The 18,277-nt window shown below is 38.6% G+C and overlaps 2 protein-coding genes across 6 annotated transcripts in view; one reads left to right on the top strand and one right to left on the bottom strand.

Moving 5' to 3' along the window:
* The window catches only part of C1H7orf50 (chromosome 1 C7orf50 homolog), a 372,322-nt gene that overhangs the window by 133,192 nt on the left and 220,853 nt on the right, over window positions 1-18,277 (bottom strand). The gene's annotated exons all lie outside the window — the stretch shown is intronic.
* The window catches only part of GPR146 (G protein-coupled receptor 146), a 91,817-nt gene that overhangs the window by 16,028 nt on the left and 57,512 nt on the right, over window positions 1-18,277 (top strand). The window contains exons 2-3 of one of the 5 annotated variants that reach the window (XR_006505338.1): window positions 1,696-1,741; window positions 2,080-2,677. The exons of 1 other annotated variant lie outside the window; for it this stretch is intronic. The gene's annotated coding sequence lies outside the window, so the exon portion shown is untranslated. Of the gene's footprint in view, window positions 1-812; window positions 1,742-2,079; window positions 2,684-18,277 lie in introns of those variants that run through there. 3 more of the 5 variants (XR_006505337.1, XM_044660038.1, XM_044660030.1) reach the window with 3 other exon arrangements.

The following is an 18,277-nucleotide window of genomic DNA, read 5'->3' as shown; positions in this document are numbered from 1 at the left end:
ACAACAATTTCAAAGGCTGCATGAACTCTGCTAACTGAATATGAGTTTCTCTCCTCCTATCTCCAGAGCCTTGCCTCTCTTACCAGATGACCCTCACTCCACCCCAAACTGTCTGTTTCTGTCATCTTTAGTGGGTAATCAGCACAGTAAGTCTGGAAAGGGAGGAAAGAGATTAATCACTTATGAAGAACTGAAGGGAGTGGTATCAAGAGGGAGAAAACAGGAGATTCTGAGGCTGCTTCACAGAGGACAACACAAAACTGTGCATATGCAAGATTCTTGCTACCTAAAAAATATAAAATGTACCCCAAGGTGACAGGTTTATGGCTCCAAATAGTTTTGTAAGGGAAATCCAAACTCATGAGCTGAGCTGGACTCTTAAATCACTCAACAATAGCTGCATAGAAATCCAGCAACCACTAGCCACAGAGACTGTAATGAGATGCGTTGGTAACTTTAAGGGAAGAAAAAGTCTGGACTGGCTGACAGTTCCTGAGGTTTCTGAACCAAAAAACTGCCTGGTTCTGGTCCTAACCCCAAACCTGAGTCACCATCTCCAAAACGGATTTTAAAGTTATGTTTTGATTTTTTAAAAATATAGTGAGTATAGAAGGCGAACATGCAGTTATTGAGCCAAGGAGTGAGTTCAGACAGAGGGCAGATGTTAAGCAACTCTCCAGGGCCACTGAGGTGGCATGGATACCTCTGGAAGGAATGTCAGAAAGATCCAATTCCTTTGCACTAACTGAGAAAGCTCCAGGCTCCTGGAGCTTACGCAATACCAAAACATTTGAGGCTGTCCGGCTAATAAACCCGAGGTATCAAAATAGATTTCACAGAAATATTTTCCTTATCCAATGGGTGGAAGTGAGTTTTAGGAAACAGCTTACAAAAATACAAACCCCTAAACTTAAGCCAAACCACATACCCACCCACCGTACCCTCCACTAAGGTAAAAAGCTAGTGGGTACACAGTACAGATACGTACACCATCTAGTGGCCCATTGTTCAATAAAGGTTTTAGAAGCATTATGTTTTAAAAAATAAAAATTTGATAATTAGGTTGAAAAATGTCACCACTTATTTCTCTTTCTCCCCCAAATGCAGAAACAACAGACAACAAGTCTATAGGACTCTTTTACTTATGAGATTTATATGAAGACTTGGTTTATAGATTTGGAGAATTGCTAGAGTACATAAAAGTTTGATTTTTATAAATGAGGAAGCTCAATGATTATCTCATCCATAACCCCTGACCCTCATTCTAGAGATGAAGAAAACTAAAGAGAGTAAACAAATGACTTATCCAAAGATACAGGGAGTTAGTGGCAGAGCTAGTGTTAGAGTTAATTGCCAGAACCCAGGTCTCTTGGCTCTTAGTCATATTACATTGCTTCCTTATCCTGCATTTTGACAAAATTAATTCCCCAGTTGACTGAGGACCTGTATATTAAAGTTTTAAAAATATAACAATGAAGCCTTAAATGTACTGGCAATTTAATGGCCTCAGTTGTCATTTCCTATCATTCTGTAAATGCTGGAGGCATAGATGTTGTGCTCTGGTTACAACTCTCACTAGTTAAGTGAGATATTTGACTTGACTTCTCTTCTATCTAGTTAGTAGGGGCTATGCAAGGTACATAATGAGGATGCTTCCTAAAAGAAGGAATCCAGTGGCTTTTATTTTCCCTTCAGGAGGACAGTGGGATGACCACCATCCAGAAAAGTCTGAAATCCTAAGGTGAGTACTCAAAGACCAGGTCTGCTGGGTCTTAAGTGGCTTTTTTTTTTTTTTCCATTTTATTATTCTAAGCCTCAGCTTCCTCTGGGTGATCTCCTTTGGCAGTCAGCATCACCATTTCCTGAATCATAGTGTTTAACAATTCAGCACAAACTTGGACTTCCTGCCCACACAGAGCGGTAGGGCCAGTCAGAGAACCTATTGCAACATTAGCCAGGAAAAAAGAATGCCAGGACAGTCATTTCCTCAGTATTCTGATATTCTTCCTATCCTGAGTGCTATCTTACTATTGGTTAGTCACTAAAATGTCTTTTGGTCACTTTTCCAACATGGGGCAGATAAAGGAGAGAGGTAACAGCAGTGAGACATGATCATCCCTTCTGCTATAGAAAAGCATCCCACCCTCCACTTGGCACTCTGGAAACAAGAATCCATGCAACCAAATGCTGGAACTTCAGGCGTCTAAACACAATAATTGACCACAGCAATGAGATCAAAGGAAATCTGACTTTCCTGGGGAGAGAGCAGAGCACATCAAAGTAAACTATGGTTTTCTGAAAACAATCTTCCTCTCAGTTCTAAAACTCAGAAAAATTAGATCATGCAGAAAAAAAGTAAGACTGTCCTAAAATAAACTCATCCTCCATGTTTCATTTACCTGCTTCCCTCCAGTACTTTGAAGGAAAAAAAAAACCACCCCTCATCCCTAATAAAATGTATATTTGGTCTAAATATCTTAAACCAGCCTATCATTCGCCTATACAATATATAATGACTGTATGAAATCTAAGGAAGCCTTCTACTTGAACAGCATTATTCTAGGCACTGTGGGAGATGCAAAGAATGGTCCCTAATATCAAGGAGGTTATGGTCTAATGGCAGAGATAAACACAAATAATAGCCCAGAAATAATATTATAGCTACTACTTCATATTATAGAGGAGAGGCTACCTACCATAGAAGGTAGAGAGCTGGATTCAGAAGCAGGAAGACCTAGGTTCAAGTCCTACCTCTGATATATACTGGCTATGTAATCTGGATTAAGTAAATTAATCTCTCAATACTTTAATTATTGTTGTTCAGTCATTTTCAATCGTGTCTGACTCTTCATGACCCCATTTGGGTGTCTTTTTCTTGAGGTGGGGGTGAGGGCAAAGTTACTAAAGTGGTTTCCCATTTCCCCTCCTCAGTTCATCTCACAGATTAAAAACCTGAGGCAAACAATTTACCAGTAAGGGTTTAAGGCCACATTTGAACTCAGATCTTCCTGACTCCCGGCCCAGCCCCCTATCCACAGGGCCACTTAGCAGATTCTCTGCAGATTGATAGTAGGATAAGGGGGAGATTGATAGACTTTTAGCTTCCTGTGCCAATGAAGTTGCATATTCAGTCTCTCTCCCTGTCGTCACACTATAGCCCTGAACAACCAAACATAATTTCCCGAGGATCTACAACTACATACTTAGCACTGTGCCCTGGCACCATCGATTTCTCATCATGGTTGAATTCTGTGGTAGCAATAAATACAGGCCACGATAAGCCCCTTCTCACCACAGTGAGTGAGGGAATGCCTTAGGTGACCATGGACCATGGGAGGAAGAGAAAGCATGGGCTGAAGTGAGGTGGGTGTTTCGCCCTTTGATCCCCTGACTCCTATGTTCAGTCCACTCTGTCCTCAGCACACTCTGTCCTCGATGATGATGTTACACAACTACTAATTCCATTAACTATATCTGAAAGCTACAACTCTGACTTGTGCTTTGATGCAGAAGAATAAATACTTTCTATCACTGGACACAGTGAAGCCAGAACTAATACATTTCCCCCTTGTTTCAAGATACAATCTTAGACTCTGAATGCCTTGGGGGGGAAAAAGCCGAAATGTCTTATTGCAGGCATTTGCATGAGAGTTCAATTTATGAATTCAGCAGCTTAATAAGCACATTATTAATTGTAGAAATTTCTCATATATCCTATTCCTTCAGAGTACTGAGCTACCTATTTAAGTTTGAAATTTAATTAGGCTTTCATTATGTGGATTATTAAAACTAGAGATGGTAATTTGAGGTGGGGCAAATATATAGAATTTGGGATATAAGTACATAGAACAATTAATATTTTTATGAAAAATAATAGTACAAAGGGGATATTTTTCATAATGAGGCTTTAATAATCAAAAGGAGAAAGTGCTTTTAAGAATTAATTCAAGATTAATAATGTGGAATGTTCCAGTCTAAATTCTAATATTTTTTTAAATGTTATATTAACTTTTTTCTTCTTCCAAAGCTAATCCAATATTTGAATAGTTAAGCTAACATTTGCGGGATATTCAGTTGGTTACTTATTACTATATAGAGAACACATCTCATGAAATGTTTCTCCCTCTCGCTTCCATTTAGTTTTGAGAGACTGGTTAAAAGTAAAAATTATCTCAGGAAATTTATACACTGATGTAATTCATAAAGTGGCTAAGTCAACAAATGAAAAATGTTGAACTTCCGATTTCCCAAGAAGGCAAACTCATCCTATAAGGGAAGGATATGATGAGAAAGAAGTATAGCTAATTCTTGCTCATCATTGCTAATGGAGGCGTAGCAGGGGAGAAGAGAGAGTGAGGAGAATCTACAACAGATGATGCAAATTCCAGATAATGCAATTCCCAATTTTGTGTGTCTATAGTTGGAACAGATCATAGTTTGTAAGATTTTTAGGGCTGGAAAGGGCATTAGAGACCACATAGCTAAATTCCTTTAATAAAAAAAAAAAACTATAATCAGTTTATATTGAAATTATATAATATAAATTCACTTTATATAACATTTTAAAATTTATAAAAGGGCTTTCTTTATAAATGAGTGGTTCAAGTATCATCAATTCCTTTTGTTTCTTTTACTAGTTAAGCAAAAATAATTCCCATATTGACCATGTCAAAAAATGTGCCTCATGGTGCACATTTAGTCCTTTCTCTCTCCATTAGGAGATGGGAACAACTCTAGAATCAGAGTTGATTGTTGCATTGATTAATCTCTTAAGTCTTTCAAACATCAACCTCACTACACAAATGAGGAAAATTGAGGCCAAGAAGGAGTAAGTAATTTTCCAAAGGTTACATGGCTAAATTTCTGGCCATCACAACTCAAGGGGGAAAAATACCTAGAGAGAAAAAAAATCCTGAAAGGGGAACCTAAAATAATGGAAGTGAAGAAACAAATCTTATAGAAGGAAAAAAACAAACCAATAGGAATCTGCTACCTAAAAAATATTAGTCTGCGAGGGGGCACGTGACAGGATTCTAGAATCAAAAGGTAAATATAGCCACATTCCATTTTCAGTGCTAGAACACTAAACCTAAGAAATATTCTTAAATCTTTTTTTTTTTTTTAACCCTTACCTTCTGCCTTAGTATCAATTTCTAAGATAGGAGAGTGGCAAGGGCTGGGCAAACAAAGTGACTTGACCAGGGTCATACAGCTAAGAAGTATCTGAAGCCAGATTTAAACTCAGGTCCTCCCAACTCCAGACCTGGAACTTTATCCACTGTGTTATCTAGCTTCCCCAATATCCTGATAAAAAGGAGTTGTTTTTTTGTTTTTTTTTTTATCTAAAGCACAGGTGCTGAGAGAACTTACAGACTAACCTTGATAACAGAATTTCCATATCTGAACCAAGGAAACCATCCCTAATGAATGACAGTCATAGCGGGTTAATCACCCTTTTTTTCATGCAGGAATTGCACATATACTTCCTTGACTTAGTAAACAGGGCACACAGAAAGTACCTGAACCTTTTTTGTTTTTTAAACCCTTACCTTCAGTCTTAGAATCAACACTAAGTATAGGTTCCAAAGCAGAAGGGCAGTAAGGGCTAGGCAACTGGGGTTAAGTGACTTGCCCAGGGTCACACAGCTAGGAAGTGTCTGAGGCCGTATTTGTACCCTCTTTCCTTCCTCTTTCCTTCCCTGGCTCTTTATCTACTGAGCCTCCTAGCTGCCCCTTTGAAACTTTTCTTGATGAATAAAGGATCATCATGTTGATCACCAATGACTGCATAAAGAGTTGAAGTGCATAAATAATTATCATAAGATGTAGTAGGGTACAGTGGATAGAGAACTAGCTCTGGAGTACAGGAAGACTTGGGTTTAAGCCTCTGGCACATACTGGCTATAGGACCCAGGACAAGATACTTGACTTCTCAGTGCTTCAGATGACTCATTAAAGACTGAAAAATCGGGACAGCTAGGTGGCTCAGTAGATAGAGCCTCAGGCTTGGAGTTGGGAGGTCCTAGGTTCAAATCTGACCTTCCTAGTTGTGTGATCCTGGGCAAGTCACTTAATACCAGTTGCCTAGCCCTTACCACTCTTCTGCCTTGGAACCAATCCTTCGTATCTATTATAAGACCAAAGGTAAGGGTTTAAAAAAAAAAAAAACTACTAAAAATTGCAGAATAGCTGCTACTAAAGCTCCTCACCAGGGGTTCACTACACTTATGAAATCACAAGTTTGAATCTAAAATAACAAACTTATTTATATAGTGTTGTAAAGGTTTACAAAGTTCATTTTTTTTCCCAAAACAACCCTCTTCCAAGTATTATCATTTCCCAACCTGATTTCCCAAATGAAGAGATATGTGAAGGTCTCTAGATCACACAAGTCAAACACTCCATCCACTAGGACAACACTTTCATGTATGGGAACCAAATGAAGATGTAATTGGGAAAGATTTAACAAAGTAAATAAAAACATGATAGAACATGGATAATGTTTCTGTGTAGTTTTCGAAGTCAATATGCAGTTCTCAAAGATCCTTATGTACAGTTTTAGGGGCTCATTTCTATTTGGGTTGGGTACTGATAATTTAGACCTTTTAGAGACTGTGTGCCATGCCCCACCACTGCATGCCAGGCACACCCTGCCCCCCCTTATCCCACAGAGGGAGAGGAAGTGTTCTGCCTTTCTAATAATGAATAGGGGGTGGGGGGCATGTGCCCACAGAGAGTGCTCTGTGTGCCATCTTTGGCACCTGTGCCATAGTTTGCCATCACTGCCTTGGGCCATTCTAACTTCCTTATGGGGAGGGGCCATGACTTATCTTTTTATTCTCTCCAGATGCAGGGCAGTGAATCACACAGAGAAGCTACTTAATCAATGTTTGATGATTGAAAAAGTAGGGGGGGGGGGCGTGAGAAGAGGAGGCATGCAAGGATATTGTCTCAGCGAGTTGGTATGCCTTTAGGTCAGGACAGTAGTGCTATGGATCTGAGAAGTATTCTCACCACCCACCCACCCATGAACTATTTCCAGAATCCTGTGCTCCCTTACTTTATTTTGGGGGCCTCCTGTTTCTCTTCTAACATGTCTCACTGCTGGGAGTATGTTAAACTACTCTCTTCCATTTTCTCTTTTCATTTTAGTTGGAAGTGGGGTGTGGCATCAGGGATGAAAGAAAGTAAGAGGGTGTGAAGGAACATGTTAGTAAAAAAGAATGAAGCCACCTATTTAGGGTTGAAATTGAGGGAGTGGTAATAACAGAAGAGAAAAGACAGCTCAGCTACAAACAGAAAAGGATATTCTAGAGAAAAGGAAGGTAAAAGGACAAAAGATAATCTTAAAAAAAAATTTTTTTTTTTTTTGCATTCTTACCTTCTGGCTTAGAATGAATACTGTGTATTGGTTCTAAGGCAGAAGAGTGGTAAGGGCTAAGCAATGGGGGTCAAGTGACTTGCCCAGGGTCACACAGTAGGAAGTGTCTCAGGTCAGATTTGAACCTAGAATCTCCCATCTCTAGGCTTGACTCTCAATTTAATGAGCCACCTAGTTGCCCCTAAGATAATCTTTTTTTTAATTATTATTTTTTCTGTCTCACTTTCCCCTTCCTCCATTGGAAAAGAAAAACAAAATCTTATAACATATGCAGAGTTAAGCAAATAAAATTTCCTCATTAGCCATGCCCCAAAATATGTCTCAGTGTAGCCGGAGTCCATCACTTCTCTATCTAGAGGTGAGTAGCATGCGCTATCATCATCAGTCCCCTGTGATCAGGGCAGATCATTGTGCTGATCAGAATTCTTAAGAAAAGTCAGTCTTGTTGATAGCATTTACTGGGAATGGGCAGCAGGCTCTATTAGCCTAATTGTGTTACACAGACCATTTGGAGTCCATGGATTTGTATTAGAACCCAGGTTCTGTGGCTGACTCTCTTTGGGAAAGTCATCACATCTCTCTGAGTCTAAGTTTCCTCATCTATAAAATGAGAGGGTTGCACTAGATTACATCAAAGACCCTTTGCAGTTTTAAAGTCATCATTCTAGGAATAGGTTTTAGCTGAACAGTCAATTTATTCTATAAGTATTTAGTAGCTATGCTAGACCAGGATGTTCAGTGACTGGTTACTGTAATATAGTCAACAAAATCACTTTTAAAAATAACTATGTCTAATTTTTTGGCCTAATGAGACAAAATGATTTTTGTTTATGAATTTTGTAGGTTGATGAATTAATTGGTGTTAAGGTATTAATGGGTAATAATGGGTAAATTGAAATGTGCTACCTCTCCCAATAATATATATTTGCATTTTAAGAGACAACTTTAAACTTTAAAAAATGACTCGGGTTTTTTTTTTTTTTTTTTTACTCAAGGTAAGTTGGGCCTTATTTGTTGCTACTGTTGAGTCATTTCAGTCATGTCCCACTCTTCGTGACTCCATCTGAGGTTTTCTTAGCAAAGATACTGGAGAAGTTTGTCATTTTCTTCTCCAGCTCATTTTACAGATGAAGGAAATGAAGCAGAGTTAAGTGACTTGCCCAGGGTCACACAGCTAATAAGTGCCTGCAATCAGATTTAAACTCAGAAAGATGAGTCTTCCCAAATCTAGGCCCAGAGCTCTAGAGAACAGGTATTTGAGAGAAGGGAGAGAGGGGGCTTCAGGTATTCCTCCCATCAGGCCAAATGGATATTCTGCACAATCTTCTGTATTCAAGCATATTGCTGTATTGCAGTCGGTAGCCTGAGGGCACCACTCTCCATTCCTTCTATCTTCCTTGTATCTGGTAGTTTACTTCCTAGTTGGCAGCTTCCAATTCTTGGTGGAGTTTGCATCATTTATTTTTCAATTTCATTGTCTTCCATTTGATGGGTAGGGCATCTATCTGTCCCAGGTTGTTCTCCCTTAATTCCCAGCTATCCGTGTTTAGTTCTTCTGGTAAGTCTTTTCTTGAAAACATTTGCAGTGGTAGCTGGTGGTGGAAATTGCCTATCCCCTCCCCAGCCCACAGAGGGAGTTCAAGTCTGAAAATACAGCCCATGTGCTAAAACCTGAATTGAGTATTGTGTTCCTTATGTAAAATGGCTATTATCAAAGATACAGTAAATCCTTTGGTAACAAAAGCTCTGAACAGGCCACAATTAATTTGTCAGGGTTGGCTTGAAAACAGCAGGCTTTATAAATGCAGCTTTGTTTTTACCATGTTGCATAAATTAGTACCAAAGTCTGGATGTAATTAACACCTAAACAAACCACAAAACCCATTTTGGTTATTATAGTGACAGCAAGTTATTATGTTTCTTTGCTAGCAGGCGCTGAATTTCAGGAAGAACTAAAGAAAACAGGTCACCCTCTCCCCTCCCCAAATAGATCAAATCCTAGTTAAAAAAAAAAATCCAAACCTGAGGTTATTAAGTACATATGTACATTTATAATATACATATATATATGAAACGTGAATGTTTATGTTAATTAAACAACTTCATGTGCAGACACACTAATACATATTGGTCTTAAAGAAAACAGTGATAGTTTGTGATGTTATGAAAGGCTTAACACAGTTAGCCCTTAATAAATACTCACTTCCTTCCTGGAAAAAGAAAAGAAAAGAAAGACTCCTGAGAGATCAAAGAAACCCGAGGACATACAGATCTAGACAGAAGGAAAGAAGAGCAAGTATGATGAGTACTAGCCCTACAGCATGGGTTTCTAAATTGGGAAAACCATCCTGAAGCTTATCAAGGGGAATGAGGAAAACTGGTAAATAATTTATATTATCCTGTCGAAATATTCCAGAGACCCTGAACTGATTTCTAATCAATGAAATTACAACATTTTGGGTGTACTCTTAGAGGGGAAAAAAATGAATCTGGTTATTTCTTATGTACATATGCCTGGTAAACTCTAGAATGGATTGCCTATTATAATGAATAAGCAGCACAGGAAGGTTTTCCCGAAAAGCCAAGAGGTACATGGAGTGAAAAGAATTAGATCATCAAAATCATTAGGTACCTGAGAATACCTCCTAAATAATATAAAATTAAAGCTCCCAGGAAAGATGCAATAAGCTTAGCTGACAAAAACTCATCTCTGCTGGTCTGATAACAACCATACTTAATCAATCATTCCTACATGTTCTCATATTTCTCCTTAAAGAACAGTAAAAAGTTAAACACATTGTTATGTAAATAAGTTAAATGTAAATACCAACAATGGTAAAGAGCAGCCAGAAACCCAGAAACCCATCACTAGTGTAGTGTATCAGGCCTTGCTTAAAATCTGTAGCATTGTCTTAGAACAAAGCAACCAAAATGAACCAAAGAGTAAAGCCCAGTTGTTCCCTGGATTCCAAGAGATCAGTTTGTGAGATAAGGGGAAAGAAACATTAACCATTTTGTACTTTAACTAAAACCTGCCATTTGATGCCATGGCATCCTGGACAAAGGGCTCTTTTGTCCCACCTCCACAGTTGGTCATGCAGACTTCAAGGATCCTTCAACCATGAAAAATGTCCTGATAATGAGTACAAATCTATTTCCACTGCTCTACTAACAGAAATTCACCTGGTTTCACTAGCCAAGAGAAGAAGAAGGTTTGGAAGAGGCAAATTGTGTGTATGTGTGTGTGTGTGTGTGTGTGTGCACGCGTGCTTTTATCTGAAAAACCTTAAATATGAGATGCTGCCATTTTGATTCTTAACCTATCATTCACACATCTCACATGACGTGGACACAAGGATAACAACATTTTTCACTGAGTAGCATCTTACCAAATATTTATTTTGGAATCCTTTAAGTCCAGGGATTCTCAATTACTTTTCTGGGGAGAAATTAACCTTCTCTTCATCTTAGTGTAATGATTTTGGAGATAATGGTGATAGGGGTTACAATTAACAAGGAGATCCAAGTCAACCAGGAGATACCAACAAGAGTTTCTAGCTAGCCCCTACTTCCCTGCTGAAAATTAACCAAGGGATGACAGTATGTTTCAGCCCAGTCTCTCTAGCACTCAGACATTTGTAATGCAGTAAGCACAGGTGGTGCCCACCTCCTGAGGGTCACAGTTATCTTACAATTATCTTATGTTAGCATTGCATATGGCCTTTGGCCCAGAGTGGTCAAAGGTTATGTCCTTCAGTGACCATCAGGAGGAAAAAAGCCTCGGAAAGAATCCTTTTTCTGCATCCGGGCAAGCTGGATCTGGTAGCTCTACTCTTCCCAAGTTACCTTATCATAATCACCATTATGACATTCTTAAACCCCAGTTCATCATGGAGGGACTGCAGATTATGGTATGTCTTGATACAATATAAACATTCGCATAGAAAATTCAGAGTTTTCACCTACAGTACAAAGAGCTCTGGTCCCAGGAGTCAAAGGAGCAAGGACTGGGCAAATTACTTTCCTCTCAAGAGTCTCAGATTCTTCCTTTACAAAATGAAAGGGTTGGATCACTAGCTGTAAAAATCAATGAGCTATGATATTATTAATATGGAGAATTGGGTTCATTACTGTTATTTCACAAATGCAATGTTAATCTGGGGGAGAGGTTTGTTGGGGAAGATTATGCTCATGACATTAAAATGATTTATGTTTCAGAACACATTCAGAATCTTGTACGAAATATCAGGGCATAATGTGAAGATCTGAGGAGAAAGGGACAAATCTGGGTCGCTGTTTTGACACCTGATTTAAAAGCTCAATAACAAGGGCATGTCTTTTATTGTAACACTTGACATTTCCAGGAAAGATCGCATTAGCAAAAAGCAATTATCAGTTTGACCTAATATGCAAAAGAGCTGATAGGTCCACACTTTATTTTAATATTTAAAAAACATAATTTATTATATATTATGGAGGTTTTGAATAGCCTTTATCAAGATACATAGTAAGTGGATTTGCTGGGCTTTGGGTTCGATGTTGCTCCCTCACATGGAATGTACACAACTGGAAATGTGTGGAACTCTTCTGTTCTGTTCTGTTGTTATTAAATAACTACTCCATGTAAAGCACTGGGCTAGTCACTGAGGGAGAGATAATTCTGATAAGATACTGGTCTTTGTAATCATGGAGCTTATAGTCCAGTTGACACATGAGTGCTCCCTGAAGGGACGGTATTTATGTTGCACCTACTATGTGCTAGGCACTGTGCTAAATACTTTACAAATATCATTTTACTTGATCTTCACGATAACCACACAAGTAAGGTGCCGTTATTTATTCCCATTTTACAGTTGAGGAAACTGAGGCAAATAACAGTTAAGTGAGTTGCCCAGAGTCACACAGCTATTAAGTGGCTGAGGCTAGATAGGACCTCAGGTCTTCTTGACTCCAAGCCCAAGCACTCTATCTACTGTGTCACTTAGCTTCTGCAAAGGGAAAGTCATTATTTCAGGGGAAGAAAAGGAAAGGCTTCATGGAAGAGGTAGCATTTGAATTGTTTTAAAGCAGCCATGTCAGACTCAAACAGAAGCAGCTGGGCTGCTTATTGACTTAGAAAACTACAAATTAATATAATCTATGTTGTATTGCATTTTTATTTATTTTTGTTAAACATGTCCCAATTACTTTTCTAAAAACTCTTACCTTCTATCTTAGAATCGATACAAGTACTGGTTTCCAAGGCAGAAGAGAGGTTCAGGGCTAGTCAGTTGGGCCTAAGTGACTTGTGCAGGTCACACAGCTAAGGGCTGTCTGAGGCCATGTTTGAACTCAGGTCCTCCTGACTCCAGGCCCAATTATATTATAATCTAGTTCAGGGAGCTCTGGGGAGTTGGGCTAGAAGTCAGCAGGCCTGGAGTGTGACACCTCAAGGTGGGAATCTGGCAGTAAGATGGAAAAAGCCAGACATTTCGGGCAAAATGAGACAATAACCTTCCCAAGGCAGGACTTAAGTCATCTTTCTCAGCAACTTCCTTCCTGACAGGATTACAAAGTTCTCATATGAACAGTATACTGCCTCAGTATCACCACACAGGTATAGACACCACCCAAGGCAAAGGGGGCCACACTTTTGAGTTGTTTATCACCAAGAAAGGGTAAAAGAAAGAAGGCTTCCAGCACCCCAATTCAGGAAGGCCCCTCTAATCTGTTTTCGCTGTCAGCATGCTAAGTGTGAAAGGAATGGGGCCCTATCATTCATTCCTGCCTACACCTCTATGGAGCAGCTTTGTTTATCCACATGCAGAAAAACACAATCTTCCTTAATTCAATTTCAGGCATATGGACACTGTCTAATGATTTATAATACACTGCATTAAAAGAAAATTATTATTACTCTTGGGCCAACACTGCAAACTAGAAGCCATTCTGCATTCTGTATTGTCAAATAGCTGAACGGGAAATGTCACAGTTATGATTTCTAGGCACAAGTGATAATTGGATTGGAAGGCAAAGTTCAAGAAAACAGTAAAGCTCTTGTGTATTAACAGAAGGTTTGTTCTGCTCTGCAGCTTGCCAGCCAAGGCTATTTCCTTCCTAAATATTAAAATTCTAATCTGCCATCATTTCATCTGCAGAAATGTATGACTAACTAGGAATTGAAAGTTGCATTTTTTTTTCCAAACTAGAAGCTCAAATCTAGCAGGCTGACGGACAGCATAAGCATCTCTGAGGCGAATACTAAGTATAAAAAGTTGCAAATGAGTCAGGAATTAACATTTAGAAAATAGAAAATTTCTTCTCAGCAACTTACAAGAAATTAGCTGACAGCAGCTTCTGGGTTTGCATTGCTGATTTAGTCATTTTAATGAAAGAATCTGGTTCTTTATGTTCTAGGAACAAATTACAAACCTGCTAAGATGTCCTATTCAACAGATACAGACTTGAAATGATGATATAGGGTTTAAAATAAATGAAAGATTGCCTATGGTATATATGCAACAGAGGAAATGTCTAACACTGTTTCCTTGTAAAGAAAATATATCTTGTAATAATGAGAAGATTTTCCAAATATACTTTCATGCAAATCTAATCTAGAAGTCTCCATTTTAATTGGCTTTCAGGTTTTGCAGGCAATTGGAATAAAAATATGATGGTCACTTTGATACCAAGTGGTAAGTCCCAGGGAAACAGCAGTTCCTCATTGCAGCAGAGCTCTTCTTCCCACTTCACATTAATAGATGCAGAGGATAAGGGTTTCCTACAAAGCTACCCCTCTTCCCTGCTACCCCCAAATCACACTGCTTTCAGGGAAGAGAAGTGGTGCCATGATAATATAGATAAATTTGCTTCTCTGGGCTCTGTTATCCTATAGCCTAGGAACTTATTATTACAATACTTTCTCATTCTATGTCTATTGAAAAGAAGAGCTAGAGCATGGTGGAAAGAACACTACTCTCAGATTCAGGAGGCTCTATCTCTAAGCTTGGGGGCACTTGGGTATCACAGTAGATAGAGTACAGGGTCTGGAGTCAGCAAGACTCATCTTCTTGAGTTCAAATCCAACCTTCCTTACTAGCTGAATGAATTTGGTCAAGTCACTTAATCCTGTTTGCCTCAGTTCCCTCATCTGTAAAATGAGCTGAAGAAGGAAATGGCAAAACACTCCAGTATCTTTGCCAAGAAAGCCCCAAACGCAATCACAAAGTCAGATACGACTGAAAAAATGACAGAACAACAAAAATAAAATGGAGTTGGGATAAATGATTTGTAGGGTCCTCTCCACCTTTCGAGCTGAGATCTTCTCTCATGGGTTTGTTTCGAGGAAAACATCTACAAATCATGACATAGTGGACATAGTCAGGAAGATCCATGGCCAAGACCTGCTTCTAGTTGTGAGTCTCAGCAGGTCACAGCTTCTCAGCCTTGTTTGTAAGATGCATGTGATAATATGTAAGATGCATGTGATAATTCCACAGCAATGAATTGATCAATCAATGAACTGATCAATGAGCATTTATTAAGTGCTTACTGAGGGGCAGCCAGGTGGCTTAGTAGACAGAATACCAGGCCTGGAGTCTGGTTGTCCTGGGTTCAAATGTGGCCTCAGACACTACCTAGATGTGAGACCCCAGGCAAGTCACTTAACTCCAGTTGCCTAACCCTTACTGATCTTCCTGCCTTAGAATAAATACTTCATATCAATTCTAAGATAGAAAGTCAAGTCAGGGTTAAAAAAACAAAAGGCTTACTGTATGCCAGGCACTATGCTAATATACTGGAGATAAAAATTTTTAAATGACAACAGCTCCTGCCTCCAAGGAACTTGCATATTGATGAAGAAGAAAACAGCTAGTTTTTGGCAAGCTACATACAAATGAATCTTTGAGGGGAAGCATTAGCAGTAGGTCATTTGGGGTTGAGTTTCCTCGGAGTTCCCTACACCCAAGAAGGCACAGGTCCAGACCAAAAAAAAAAAAAAAAAGAAAAAAAAGGAAAATGTTGTGTAAATATGATTCAGGATCCAGAACATGGCAGGTCAAACTCTGGCCCTCTCTAAAAAGGCTTAGTTATTTGGGTGACAAAAAGATTTCATTCTCAGGTCATCTTCATGAAGGCTTCATGACCCTTAAGGTTCCAATTTATAGCATCTACATGTGTACTTAAAAGTTTAAATAATGTTGACATTTCACCTGTTTGTAGACACCACAAACAGAATTCAGTATTATCAAAATTGACACCGCTTACTGAGGTGAATACTACATGTGAGCATAAAATGACAACTCAGGAAAGATTTTACTGTCTCATTTTACCAAAAATGAACTATAATTGTATAGCCCCTAGTAATTAGGGAGGGGGTGCTTTGGGGACCCTGGCTATGATTCAGCATGCAAGAGAAATAGATTTACTTAGTTTGAACTTCAAAAGCCAAAGGAACAGATCCTACTCACTATCTCAGGAATTGTCTAGGCCTCTGAAGTCTGAATAAATAATGCGGACACACCTTCTTAATGGATCTCTGTGTTATACATATTAACTATCACCAGAAACATAACTATCTTGCAATCAAATGGTTTATACCAGAAATATATCTGTTCAATAAAAATGTATTAGGCACCTACTATGTGCTAGACCTGCTGGGAATATAAAGAGAAACAATGCTGGCTGTATGACCCTGGTCAAGTCACTTAACCCTGTTTGCCTAGGCCTTGACTTTCTGTCTTTTTTTCCCCCTTTTAAAATTTAGAATATTTTTCCATGGTTATATGATTCATGATTCCTCCCCTCGCCCCTCCTGAATCTGACAAGCAGTTCCACTGAGTTATACATATATCATTGTCCAAAACCTATTTCCGTGTTATTCATATCTGCAGTAGTGCAATCCTTTAACATCAAAACCCCAATCATATCCCTAACACATTATGTGATCGATCACATATTTTTTCTAATGCATTTCCATTTCCACAGTTCTTTCTCTGGAAGTGGATAGAATTCTTTCTCAAGTCCCTCTGAATTGTCCTGGGTCATTGCTTTGCTGCTAGGAGAGAAGTCTATTACATTCGATTGTGCCACAATGTATATCAGTCTCTGTGTACAATGTCCTCCTGGTTCTGCTCCTTTCACTCTGCATCAATTCCTGAATGTTGTTCCAGTTCACATGGAATTCCTCCAGTTCATTATTCCTTGCAGCACAATAGTGTTCCATCACCATCAGATACCATAATTAATTTAGCCACTCCCCAACAGAAGGGCATCCCCTCATTTTCCAATTTTTTGCTACCACAAAGAACACAGCTATAAATTTTTGTACAGGTTTTTTTTTCCCCCTTATTATCGCTTGGGGGTATAAACTCAGCAGTGGTATGGCTGGGTGAAGAATAGGCATTCTTTTAAAGCTCATTGTGCTTAGTTCCAAATTGCCCTCCAGAATGGTTGGACCAATTTACAACTCCACCAGCAATGCACAAGTGTCTCAATTTTGACACAACCTCTCCAACATTTATCACTTTCCTTTGTTGCTATATTGGCCAGTCTCCTAAGTGTAAGGTGTTACCTCAAGTTGTTTTAATTTGTATTTCTCTAATCAGGAGGGATTTAGAACATTTTTTCATGTGCCAATTGATAGTTTTAATTTCATCATGTGAAAACTGCCTATTCATGCCCCTTAACCATTTGTCAATTGGGGAATAGCTTCATTTTTTTTGCAAATTTGATTTAGTTCCTTATACATTTGGGAAATTAAACCTTTGTCAGAGAGTTTTGTTATAAAAATGTTCTCCCAGTTTGTTGCTTTCCTTCTCATTTTGGTTGCATTGGTTTTGTATGTACAACGCCTTTTTAATTTGAAATAATCAAAGTTGCTCATTTTACAATATTCTCTATCTCTTGCTTGGTCTTAAGTTCCTTCCTTTCCCACAGATCTGTAGGTATCTATGTTCATCTAATTTATTTATGATTTCACTCAATGAAAATACTATAACAAAGTTCATCTGGAAAAACAAAAGATCAAGAATATCAAGGGAAATAATGAAAAAAAAAATATGAAGGATGGGGACCTAGCAGTACCAGATCTTAAACTGTCATATAAAGCAGTGGTCATCAAAACAATATGGTACTGGCTAAGAGACAGAAGGGTGGATCAATGGAACAGACTAGGGGTAAATGACCTCAGTAAGCTAATGTTTGATAAACCCAAAGACCCCAGCTTTTGGGACAAGAACTCATTATTTGACAAAAACTGCTGAGAAAATCAGGAAACAGTATAGGAAAAATTAGGTTTAGATCAACATCTTACACCCTATACCAAGATAAATTCAAAATGGGTAAATGCCTTAAATGTAAACAGTGAAATTATAAATAAATTAGATGAACATGGAATAGTATACCTTATTTTTTGTCTTAAAAGAATTGTTACCAGGACAGAAGGAAATGGGAAACAAACAAACAAGCATGATCATAACTATCATGCTCCCCAATGTGGATCTGAATGTTCAAAGACATTGTACAAATTTGGGTGCAGTCTTGCCTTTTGTTCCTATTACCTTAAACCTTAAAGTTAGACAAAATGGCTAGGATCAGCATAGTGATCATCTATAATGCAGGAGGAAATTAAAATTACTTTATTGAAATCATTTTATAAAGCCAGTGATAAGAACATAATTAAATTAAAATTTCTCTCAATAAATAAACTATCACTTTCTCTCTCCCCTTCCTCTTCCTTTCCTTCTTCCTTCCTGCCTTCCTTTCTTCTTGTTCTTGTTGTTCTCGTTCTCCTTCTTCTCTCTCTCTGTCTCTCTCTCTCTGTCTCTCTGTCTCTCTCTGTCTCTGTCTCTCTCTCTGTCTCTGTCTGTCTCTCTCTGTCTGTCTCTCTCTCTCTGTCTCTCTGTCTCTCTCTCT

The sequence above is a fragment of the Gracilinanus agilis genome, chromosome 1 (genome assembly GCF_016433145.1).
Source record: "Gracilinanus agilis isolate LMUSP501 chromosome 1, AgileGrace, whole genome shotgun sequence".
Lineage (NCBI taxonomy): Eukaryota > Metazoa > Chordata > Mammalia > Didelphimorphia > Didelphidae > Gracilinanus > Gracilinanus agilis.
The sequence above is the reverse complement of the archived record's forward strand: the minus strand, read 5'-3'. Positions and strand labels throughout refer to the sequence as shown.